The following is a 9,919-nucleotide window of genomic DNA, read 5'->3' as shown; positions in this document are numbered from 1 at the left end:
ATTTGTATTCATTAAAAAAAGAAAAGGGGGGGGGGTTGATTTGGTGTTTCCGTCTCTGTTTCTTCCCCGTATTTTCATTTCCTGGTGTTAACTGTGTTAGGTGTATTACCAGCTGCTCTGATATCTCCAATAGTATGAAAAAGGAATCGAGATATCTCTTCCACAAGTGTGAAACTCATTTCTGTAATAGAGAGACATGTGCCTTTCCAAGACTGGTTTTCCCACTTGCAGATATTTAGAAGCATGTCAGTCCTCACTAACAGTCTAAGCAGAACAGAAGGAACTTCTTATGTCACAGATATGCCCGTGACACCTCTCTTAATATTCATTAATGCATGTCTGGAAAATGTGTACCTGAGATAAATACCTAAATAAAATAAATACTGTAGTAATTATCACATGCAATTGTGGGAAAGACTTTTTTTTTTTTTTGCTAGTAGGATATTGTAGTGCTTTTCTAAGAGCCTTTAAGAGCAGTAGTGTGGTATTTCAAAGCATTTCTGTAAGAATCCCGTAGGAATTAAGTTATTGCAAACACTGCCATTGATTATTTGTTGATTGTTTTTAGTCACTAGTGACAGTGACTGTGTATGTCACAGCAAGGCTTTTTTTTTCTTAGTTTAAAAAAAACAACAAATGTTAGATGGAACTTTGGTAAGGAGGATGTTATAGTACCTAGTGCTATCTCGATTTGGGTATCAAACTGTGTGTTTCACAGTATTTTAGAGCCATCTGTAAATCTTGGGTCTCAGTGTTCCACCTTGGACATGATAGCAGTATTGCATAAAGCCATCACTAGCTGTACCTTATACTCTACAGGTATGAGGCAGAAGGAGGAGTTAGAGTTGCAGTGAATGAATGTAGCAGAGTGAGAGTCTGCCAGGCTTCTCCTTTTCATTTCTATGGATTTGAAATGTTAAAGATTCCACCACATCACAAGGAAAATGGTTCCAATGTCTGGTTATCCCAACAAACAACAAAAAAAGAAAATTAATATTTTATTTCAGGGAAGCCTATCTCCAGCTCCCAGCTTTCATTTTGTGTGGTTTTCACAGATTAAAGAGCCACTGGTATCAGACTTTTTTTCCATGTGATTTCATACTCTTAACCATCTCCTGATTAATGAGATACATGGAATTTATCAAATCTCTCATTGTGAAATAGGTCCTTCCTGTTTTTAGTGTCAAGTTTGTGAAATAAATACCAGAATGTACATAGTATTTTCTTGAAAGGTCTCACTCTGCAGTGAGTGCAGAGGACTTGTATACCTGTTCCTTTTTGGACCTGTGCTTTGTGGTGGTTCTGGTATTAGTGAGTTGTAAATGTGTCATGCTAAGCAGTAGTTATCTCTCATTTAGATACTGAAGAATGCTGCTGTCTTCTATCAGACCTCTTTGAATAATTTCTGAATGATAAATGCCAAAATGAGTGAAGTGAATTTAGAAAAAAAATTCTGAATGGAAGAATTAAGCAGTCGGAAGTCTCAGAACTGCAGAGAGCAGTTGAATACAGCTTCAATTTTAAGTTATAAGCAATATGGCCAGCAAAAAGAAGGTGGTTGGGGGTTAGCCTAACTTCTGACAGCATTAGATTCTTAAGCAGCTTGATATTTGTAATACATTTTGCTAATTCTGGTAGAGTAGACTAATTGTGAAATTGTATGGGAGACATCTGAATGCCGTAATGCATGTACATTTGACATCAAGTGACATCTTTTAAAACAGAATAGTAGAAGAAAAACCCTGAAGTTTCAGAAGACTCTTTCATCAGTCTTAGATCAATCTCAGTGTGGTAAAAAGGGAAGACAGATTCCTAAAAAAGTAGTGTCTCTGAGAGCTCGGATGCGCTCCATTTTCTAAGAGATCTCCCAGCAACTATGCAAAGTTGATAGATAGAATTTACCACAGAAGAAAAAGACGCCAGCCAAGACTGGGGAGTGCGATGGTGGGAGAATTGCTTAGATAGGTTACTGAAGGACTCTGCTAACAAACCCGCTTATACTGAATGATGGGTTCTTATTCATAAAATGGGCTTTTTGGTTAGATCTACCTCCCTCCCTCCCCCAAGAATCGGTTAAGTAGTTTTTTGTCTATTTAGCAGAGATTACAATGACACATCCTGCTCATTTTACCAGACAGTCATTTAAAAAATCACTTCAACGTACTTTAGCTATAATTGCTCAACATAGAGTTAATTTTCTTATCCAAATTGCGTTCTCATCAGGAAAGATAAGTCTGACCAAGAAACAGAGCAATAAAGCTGTGTTGATTGACATTAATTATTTTCTGTTTGCATCTCATATCAGCCTTTCCATGATTTTGCTTGGGGAGAGTGTCAGCCTGGACCAAGTTATTATTTATTTATTCTCTTTCCCGTTCCAAAATATTGTTTGATTTTTCTTTCTCTCCCTCCCTTTTCTTTCCTGTTCTATGAAATTTCTCAGGTTCCAAAACTTGCCAAACTTGACAGTAATATTTTAGTTTTCTGCAGGTTATTCTTTTTTCCTCTGAGTGGAAATTACCTGATCGTGGAGAGTTAAGAACATCAAGTTACTGTTAAACACCTTCGCTGTTCACCAATAAAATGGAAAACTTTGCTTAACAGTAAAGTAGGAATAAACTGCCTTGGATTTGTCCTTATACAGACGGAAAGATTTTCCTTTTCTTTATGTTTGGTTATCCTGTACCAATATCAGATCAATACTTTGGAGGCCTAACAGTGATAATGAGGAAAATCAGCAATATGGAAATTCAGGATGCTTTTGCAAGTCATTTTAATCACTGTCATGCAATGGAGGCCTGGTGATATAAGTGACTGATTTTGATCTTGTTTCCAAACCTGAAGACCAGAGGTAACTAAATTGACAATAGTGTTGTTTCAGGTTAAAATGGCATAATTGAGCCCAGTTCAAGGATTAGTTGTCACAGGACAATGAATGGTCTGAAACATTCTAAAATTAAGCGAAATAATAATCGGTAAATATTGCACACAGTACATGTCCGTGTGTGTGTGCATATATAAATATATATATGGTTTTTTTTAAAGCACTGTTAGGAGAAAAAGATTGTATGAACTGCAAGAACTGGAGGTTCAGATTTCACTGTGTCTAACAGCTGGTTGAATTTCCTGGACTGACACATGATTGTCCTTGATAACGTATAATCTGAAGCAAAGAATAATCAACTTAAGTTTTTCCCTTACCTGTAGTTCATCTAAGGCTCCTTATAAGGCTTATAAAGTGCTGTATGGCATTTGACAGTATTGAGTGATGGCTATATAGGTGTAGCAGCCTTTAGGAACTCTTATTTTCTTTTGGGGATAAAGAGGTTCCTCAAGGTCCTTCAAACAACTATCATTCACATAATCCTTGTTGTTTTTAAATTATGATAACATTCCTTCTTGTCACATCCCACAGATCATAATGAAAGGGAAAGATTAACCTCCTGATTACCAGGGTCCATTTACTACACCCTCAACTAAATGATTATAACTGCAAATCAAAGTGAAAGGCATTGTGCACTTTAACATGGTACGTTACAACAATGTCTTCACTTAATAGATGTGCCCATTATCTCCTCAATCTTCAGTGGAGTGTGAGCATGAGAGAACTTGTTCAATCTTAAGTTAAGCAGTAATGATGGTTACCGTATTTTCTCACTGCAGTACATACATTTTCATTAACATTCTAGATAGATTTTTTTTTTCATTCTGCCTACTCGTGTTTGATTGACACCAACTTTGTGCCTTCTCAGAAGATGGGTTGTATCCAGGCAACCAACGTAGCCCTTCAAATGGATTCCTTTTTTCCCTTTTCTTCTTCTTAAATGCAACTTTTTACAAGTTGGTTTCTTTTCTCCAGAATTTTCTGAGACTTAAAGCTTTAAGACCAACAATATTACATCATTCAAATGTCAGCAGAAAAGTCTCTTAAAAAAGGGATAAAAGTAACATATAATTCACCTTAACTAATGTTTGTCAGACCAAAGAAAAAGAAAATTTAACATACAGAATTTTTAAGGACTGGGTGGGGGTGGGAGGCAGGAAGGGGGATATTTAATAAAGATCAGGAAACTCAAATGAGCTTGGAAAAGCTTTTTTTTTCCAGATGTTGTAATGTGAGGAGGCCACTTGGAAAGTCTATTTGCTGAAATTCCCCTCTCCCTGAATTCTGTGTTTTGGGGCGAGCTTATTTTGGTATTTGTTTCCATGTATGTCTTGATTGAAACATTTGATTGTAATGTTCACATATATCAAACGCAAATGTGTTGAAACAAGAATAAAAGCGAGGCCGTTGTGAAAAGTAAGGTTGAACGTTGTGTTGGACATGACATGTTTCCTTTTCCCCTGTCCTTTCAGAGAGTGTGGGCAGGGGATGTCCTGAAGGCTCTGGTCACTGTGAGCGTCATGTAGCTAGAACAAGTGGTGGGGCTGGGTCTTAAGGAGAATCCTTTCAGGAGCTGCGTGGGGCAAAGGGGACCTTTACTTCTTCTGGGGATGAATGCAGGAGTACCAGTGTCCTCCCTGGCCGACTGGGGAGTTTAGCAGAATTTGTAGCAGATAAGGGGAGGGGGAGAGAGGCAGAAAGAGCAGACCTTGCACAGACCCAAGGATGCCAAGGATTTTTCACTGGCCTGAAAAGGTTGGAGCGGTATTAAAACTCTGACTCTGCACTTGAGAATTTTCCTGGGATGGGAAATTCGGAGAAGCCCAGTTACTGCCTGCTGTACGTATCCCTTTAGGAACTTTGTTTAATATACAGGGCTGCAGGTGAGAGGGGCATCCTGTGGGGCTGCTTGCAGAACATAATGACAAAAGAATTACGGGCCGCCTTGCCCAACAGCCGAGACTTGCACGGCCTCCCAGTTCTGTCTCGATTTTGCCTAGGATGGTCTCAACAGAGCAATTCTGTGCTGTGCCAGCTCCCTAGAGCCCTTCTAGTATACAAGTATCAGGCCTCACCTCAAATCAAGAAATGGAAAATTCCATAAAAGGCCTGCTGTGAAAATGTTAAGTTGTATATTACGTTCTCAAACATTATGACAAGGCACAGTTAAACGCAAGATAATATAATATCCATTTCTAGAAATTAAGATAGATACCATGTCTTGTAATTTTTCTCTGAATCCTGTATTTTTACACTGCTTACATTATTGTAATATTCCAGAAAATTTTTATTAAGTTAAACATTTTATATGATAAGATCTTTTCTCTCCAAGGTATTTATTTTAATAATTCAATCAGCAGTCACATAGTGAATTTATTTTCAACTAGCAGCAGAGCTGTCTTCATTTAAAATTCAGTGCTAAGTTAGCTTCAAACTTAGATGGCTGACAAAAGCCTGCAAATTTTCACCCTTACACCTTTTTGTTATGTTTAAATTGTGCTATATTATGTAAGAGCAGATCTGTGTGTTTTTTTTTTTTTTTTTCCATTTAAACAACTCTAATGAATTCTGTTTGTGTGGAATAAGTAGCATAGTCCCCAGCAGTGGAAGTTATGCTTTTCTCTAAGGATATATTAAAAATGTAGGCCCTGTTGTTTCATTTGAAAAACGGCATGTAATCATGGAAATAAAATGTTAGAACAGATGAGGCAGTGTCACAAGTATATGCATTCAGCCTTTGTTCTCTGAGAAATTGTTTGGGTTTCTCACAGCATAAATTCTTTTGTTATGAAATTGTGATGCTTTTGCAAAAAAATGTTTAGGTAACTTTTTTTTTTTTAAGAAAAGAAAAATGGAGTAAACTTCCCTATAAAATGGGGTTTCTAGTACGTTTAGTACTACACACTGTTTTCTAAAAAGATTGTGCAGTTTGGTTTCCTGCTCCCATGAAATTCTTTCCTAAGAGACATAGTTGGTGCCATGCTGGGGAATAGGAGCCAGGGAATCTCTGTTTATGCCCCTCTCTAACCTCAGCCTTCAAGGCGTATTACTGCACAAGATAAATATGAATAGTGTTATTTTATGCTTCTTATTCACTGCTTACAATAAATATACCTAGTGCTGGTGAACTGGAGCAGCTACTAATTGAAAATCCAGCTCCTCTGGGACCTGTGTATTTGCCCAAGAAGCACAATTCTGTGTATTTCTGAATATTTCCATGAATTTTCTGAGCGGAATGGGAGCTGAGCGGACTATTAAAAAAAAAAAAAAAGAATTAGACAAAACAAGCTCTGAATTGAATTCGAAAATCCTTATAGAAAGCTGTAATTCTGAGAGATGAAACGTCATTGTGAAAAATTATCTGGCAGAGTATGGAGAAGGGACCTAAAAAGTAAAACCCAGTTTTGAACCCAATTTTTGAACCAGAAAGACTGTAGCTGATGAACAAAGTTGTAACAAGATCCTTGGAGCTTCCTTAATGCAGTTGGTCGAACCAAAAGGCAAAACTCGAGTAGAACAGCCTGGCGTTACAGAGAAGGTGAAACAAACTGGGAGTTGTTTTACTGAGAAAATGCTTTTTGCATAGAGTTTATTTTGAAGAGGTACATTCAGGCATGCAGATGACTGATATGCTTCAGCTCTGTGAAAGAGCTGGATGGGAGGCCTTATGTTTTGATAGTTTTTTGAAAGGTCTTAGATGTTGAGACTTAAAAGTCATAACAGTCTTCCAGTATGTGATGAGCTGTTTTGAACCCCTCAGGTAGTTAATGCGTTCCAGCATAGATCTCATTAAATTATGTATAACATGTACAACATCAGGTGGATTTTGACTTGCTCAGCTTGAAAATCCTTCGTAGGCTCACACTAATTACAATTAATATGTCCACATTTTCAGCGTTCCTTAGCATTCATTTTTAAAAAATGCTATCAGGAAGAAGCTGGACATCTTTTTCTTTTCTATTTGTACTCTGGTAGCATCCGAGGACCTTGCATATATATTGGAAGGACACTGGGCAAACACATAATAACAGAGCTGATTAAAAAAGGTTCATCTTGATGTTTTCATGTTGAGCAGTGCTGCTTTGCTGAGACAAAATTGTTTCTCAGTTTAAAGATGGGATGCTGGGGCTGGGAAAGAGAGAGAAGTCAGAATAACCCAGAGCCCCGTGATTATGATATTCACAAGAGATGTGGCATAAATTAAGCCCAAGTTTCAAGGCTGAAATTGGACATTACTTAAACTTCCATCTTCCATATGCCATCCGAGTGCCGTCATCCCTGGGCTATTATGGGGCACATGTGTGCATCTTTCTGGCCTTTGTACAATTTTGCAGTGATCTCAGTTCTGTTTGATAGAGGAAAGGAAATGCTAAATTGTTATTATTCTCTGCTCCCCCCACTCCCCATCTGAATTCTTGTTCTCTAGCCAGGCCCATTCCCTGTTTACTCTCCTACTGGGAGATGAAGTAACTTGTCCAAGGTCTGTTGTGTAGCCAGGAATGGAGCCAAGTTCTGTGTGCCAGTGCAGGGTACTAAGCCCAAGGCAATTCCTCTTTCTTTCCTGTTTGCCTTTTGCTGTATTTTTTGTGGTGTGTCTGGTCATTTAAGGTGTACGGTATTGTCAATATTCTCTGAATTAGTGAGTAATACTTTTAAATTAAGAATGATTGTTTTTACAGTTATTACAGTGAGAAACATTTTTCCACAAGTACATCAGCATAAATTCCAAGCGTTCATGTACAAATAGTAATTCCATATGTATCAGTGAAATGTATTCCTCCAAAGCTTATTAGTTCATTTTTGTGTTACTAGACTTTTGCATTACCTAGGCATAGTACTAGACTTCTCTAGACTCCAGACTTCAGTCATGAAATAGTCCTATTGAAATGGGAGACAGGGCTTAAAATGCTCCCATCTTATCAGTACTTCCCAGTGCAATTTGTACTTTCATTGTTTGTTCTTTTTCCAATAAGAAACCTTCCTAAATCCTAAGACTTGAATAAATGAATATTTAATTCCAAAGTAGAATGGTAAACTATCAAAGAGTTTATGTGTGTGCCTGGGGTTATCCATTTGATTACTGCATCTCTGAAAGTTCACTGTGAAACACAGATTAAAGCAACAGGCATTTATTTAAATGTTACAGCCTGCCATATAGACTCCTCAGGCAGCCGGAGGGATAGATTTAGATGTCCTTAGCTTCTGCTTAGAAACACAGCACAGATCTCCATAGTGATTCTCTATCAGAGTAATAGATGTGAAACCTCCGAATTTGTGTTTTCAAATAGAAATGGGTCACATGCAGATCACTTCCAACTCTCCTTCTAGGTACGCTTGCCTAATATGATTGCTGCTAGCAGTGAAATAGCTCAGCTTCCTCTGTCGCTGTGAAAGCAGGATGTATAGCTAGGGAGGAATATTATCCATCTCAATCAAAATGGTTGCTGGGGAGAGAAGTTTCTTTGGGAGAGATTTGGGATCAGAACATGTCGCACCTACGTTCATCCATAGAAGTGATCAGAAGCCTCTGTTGGTCTGCTAGTGCCTTCCTCGTACAGGTAGACCAAAAACTGTTTCTCTGATTCCTTCTGGAGGTCTGCTGAACAGAAGAGCTGTGAAAAGGAGAGAGGGGGACCAACATACAGGGCTGAGGAATATTGTTCCTCAAAGAAGGGGCCAGACTGTAACAAAATCTTGAGTGGGTTGCAGCTTGCTTCTGGAAAGGCAAAACAGCAGGCTGCCTGTGGGGTGGGTGTTGCGTTAATGCCCCAATTGCTTTGCAGTTGAAATGCAACTGCCTCTTATTTCTTCTAAATGCACAGGCAGAAGTAGTTAGTGAGTACAGACTATGGAGTGGAAAACTCAATTTAGAATTACTGGAAGAATTTGGGCATGAACAATATGATTATCTAAGCTGCATTTAGCTAACCCATCAGAATGTCTTCTATAAGCCAAGTTTTGACCATGCTTTCCTCAAACAGTGTACTGGTACAGACGCAGGATGCTTGTCTAACAATCTCTACTTCCACAGTGCTTTTTCTTTTTGCTCAAGTGATGCACACTTCTAGGAAGACCAGAGTGGTGTTATATCTCTTACTTGTTCAGCTGATCCATATAAATTTTATAATTTTTTTCCAGTTAAAAAAGTTGCTCTGTTTTTGAAACGATGTTCTTGGAGGGATTGTGATAAAGCTTCTTAAAATGTTTATAAAAATAGGCATTTAAAAATATTTCAGTTTTTTAATAATTGATATCTTTACAGAAATTTCTTCATGAAGTGTAAGTATTCATTGAAAAATGTTTAGATGAAAATTAATGAAAAATATTTTTTGACTGGGTTAACACACTTTTGCAACATTATTGGGACACATCTCAGAGGAGAGAGATTATTGCTTTGAAGGAATATATATGGTTATGCTTACACTTGGATAATGGCTTATCTTGTCCTGGATTTGCACTTTGTGCGTCATTTGTTCAGATAAAGATGGAGAAGTTGTATAATTGTATAAGTTGTATAATTTTAGGCCCAGCTTTGACTGTAGTCTTTAATCTTGAACTGAAAGTATAGGATAAATTTTTTTGGTGGGCTTGATTAGCCCATGTAATTTAAGAAATTGCACTTTAGAGCAAAATTTGCCTCTTTCTGTGAATGTTTTTGGAGTTTTAAAAAAAAAAAAGCCCTTGTTGGGGGATTAAATAATTCCTTTTTTGTTTCTATGAGAAATATCATATGTATCCTTTACAGAAGAGTTACAAAAAGCATGTTTAGTTGCTGCATGGATTCATCTTTAGTGGTTTCTATTCAGCACATGAGATACTATTATTAAAAAAAAAAATTGTTTTTGATTAAACTGGAATAATTCACTTGATTTAAAATGTAATACACACACATACACACACACACATATATAAAAGTTTATTTTACTATCTTTATTTTTAATTTAGGTTAGCCTGTAAATGAAATGCCATTTTGAAATGAAAGCTGCAAGGTTTGTTTTGAAATCATTCATGTTGAGACTGAGATGCAAAAAAAAT

This window comes from Apteryx mantelli, chromosome 9 (genome assembly GCF_036417845.1).
Source record: "Apteryx mantelli isolate bAptMan1 chromosome 9, bAptMan1.hap1, whole genome shotgun sequence".
Taxonomy (NCBI): Eukaryota; Metazoa; Chordata; class Aves; order Apterygiformes; family Apterygidae; genus Apteryx; species Apteryx mantelli.
Note: the sequence above shows the minus strand (reverse complement) of the source record.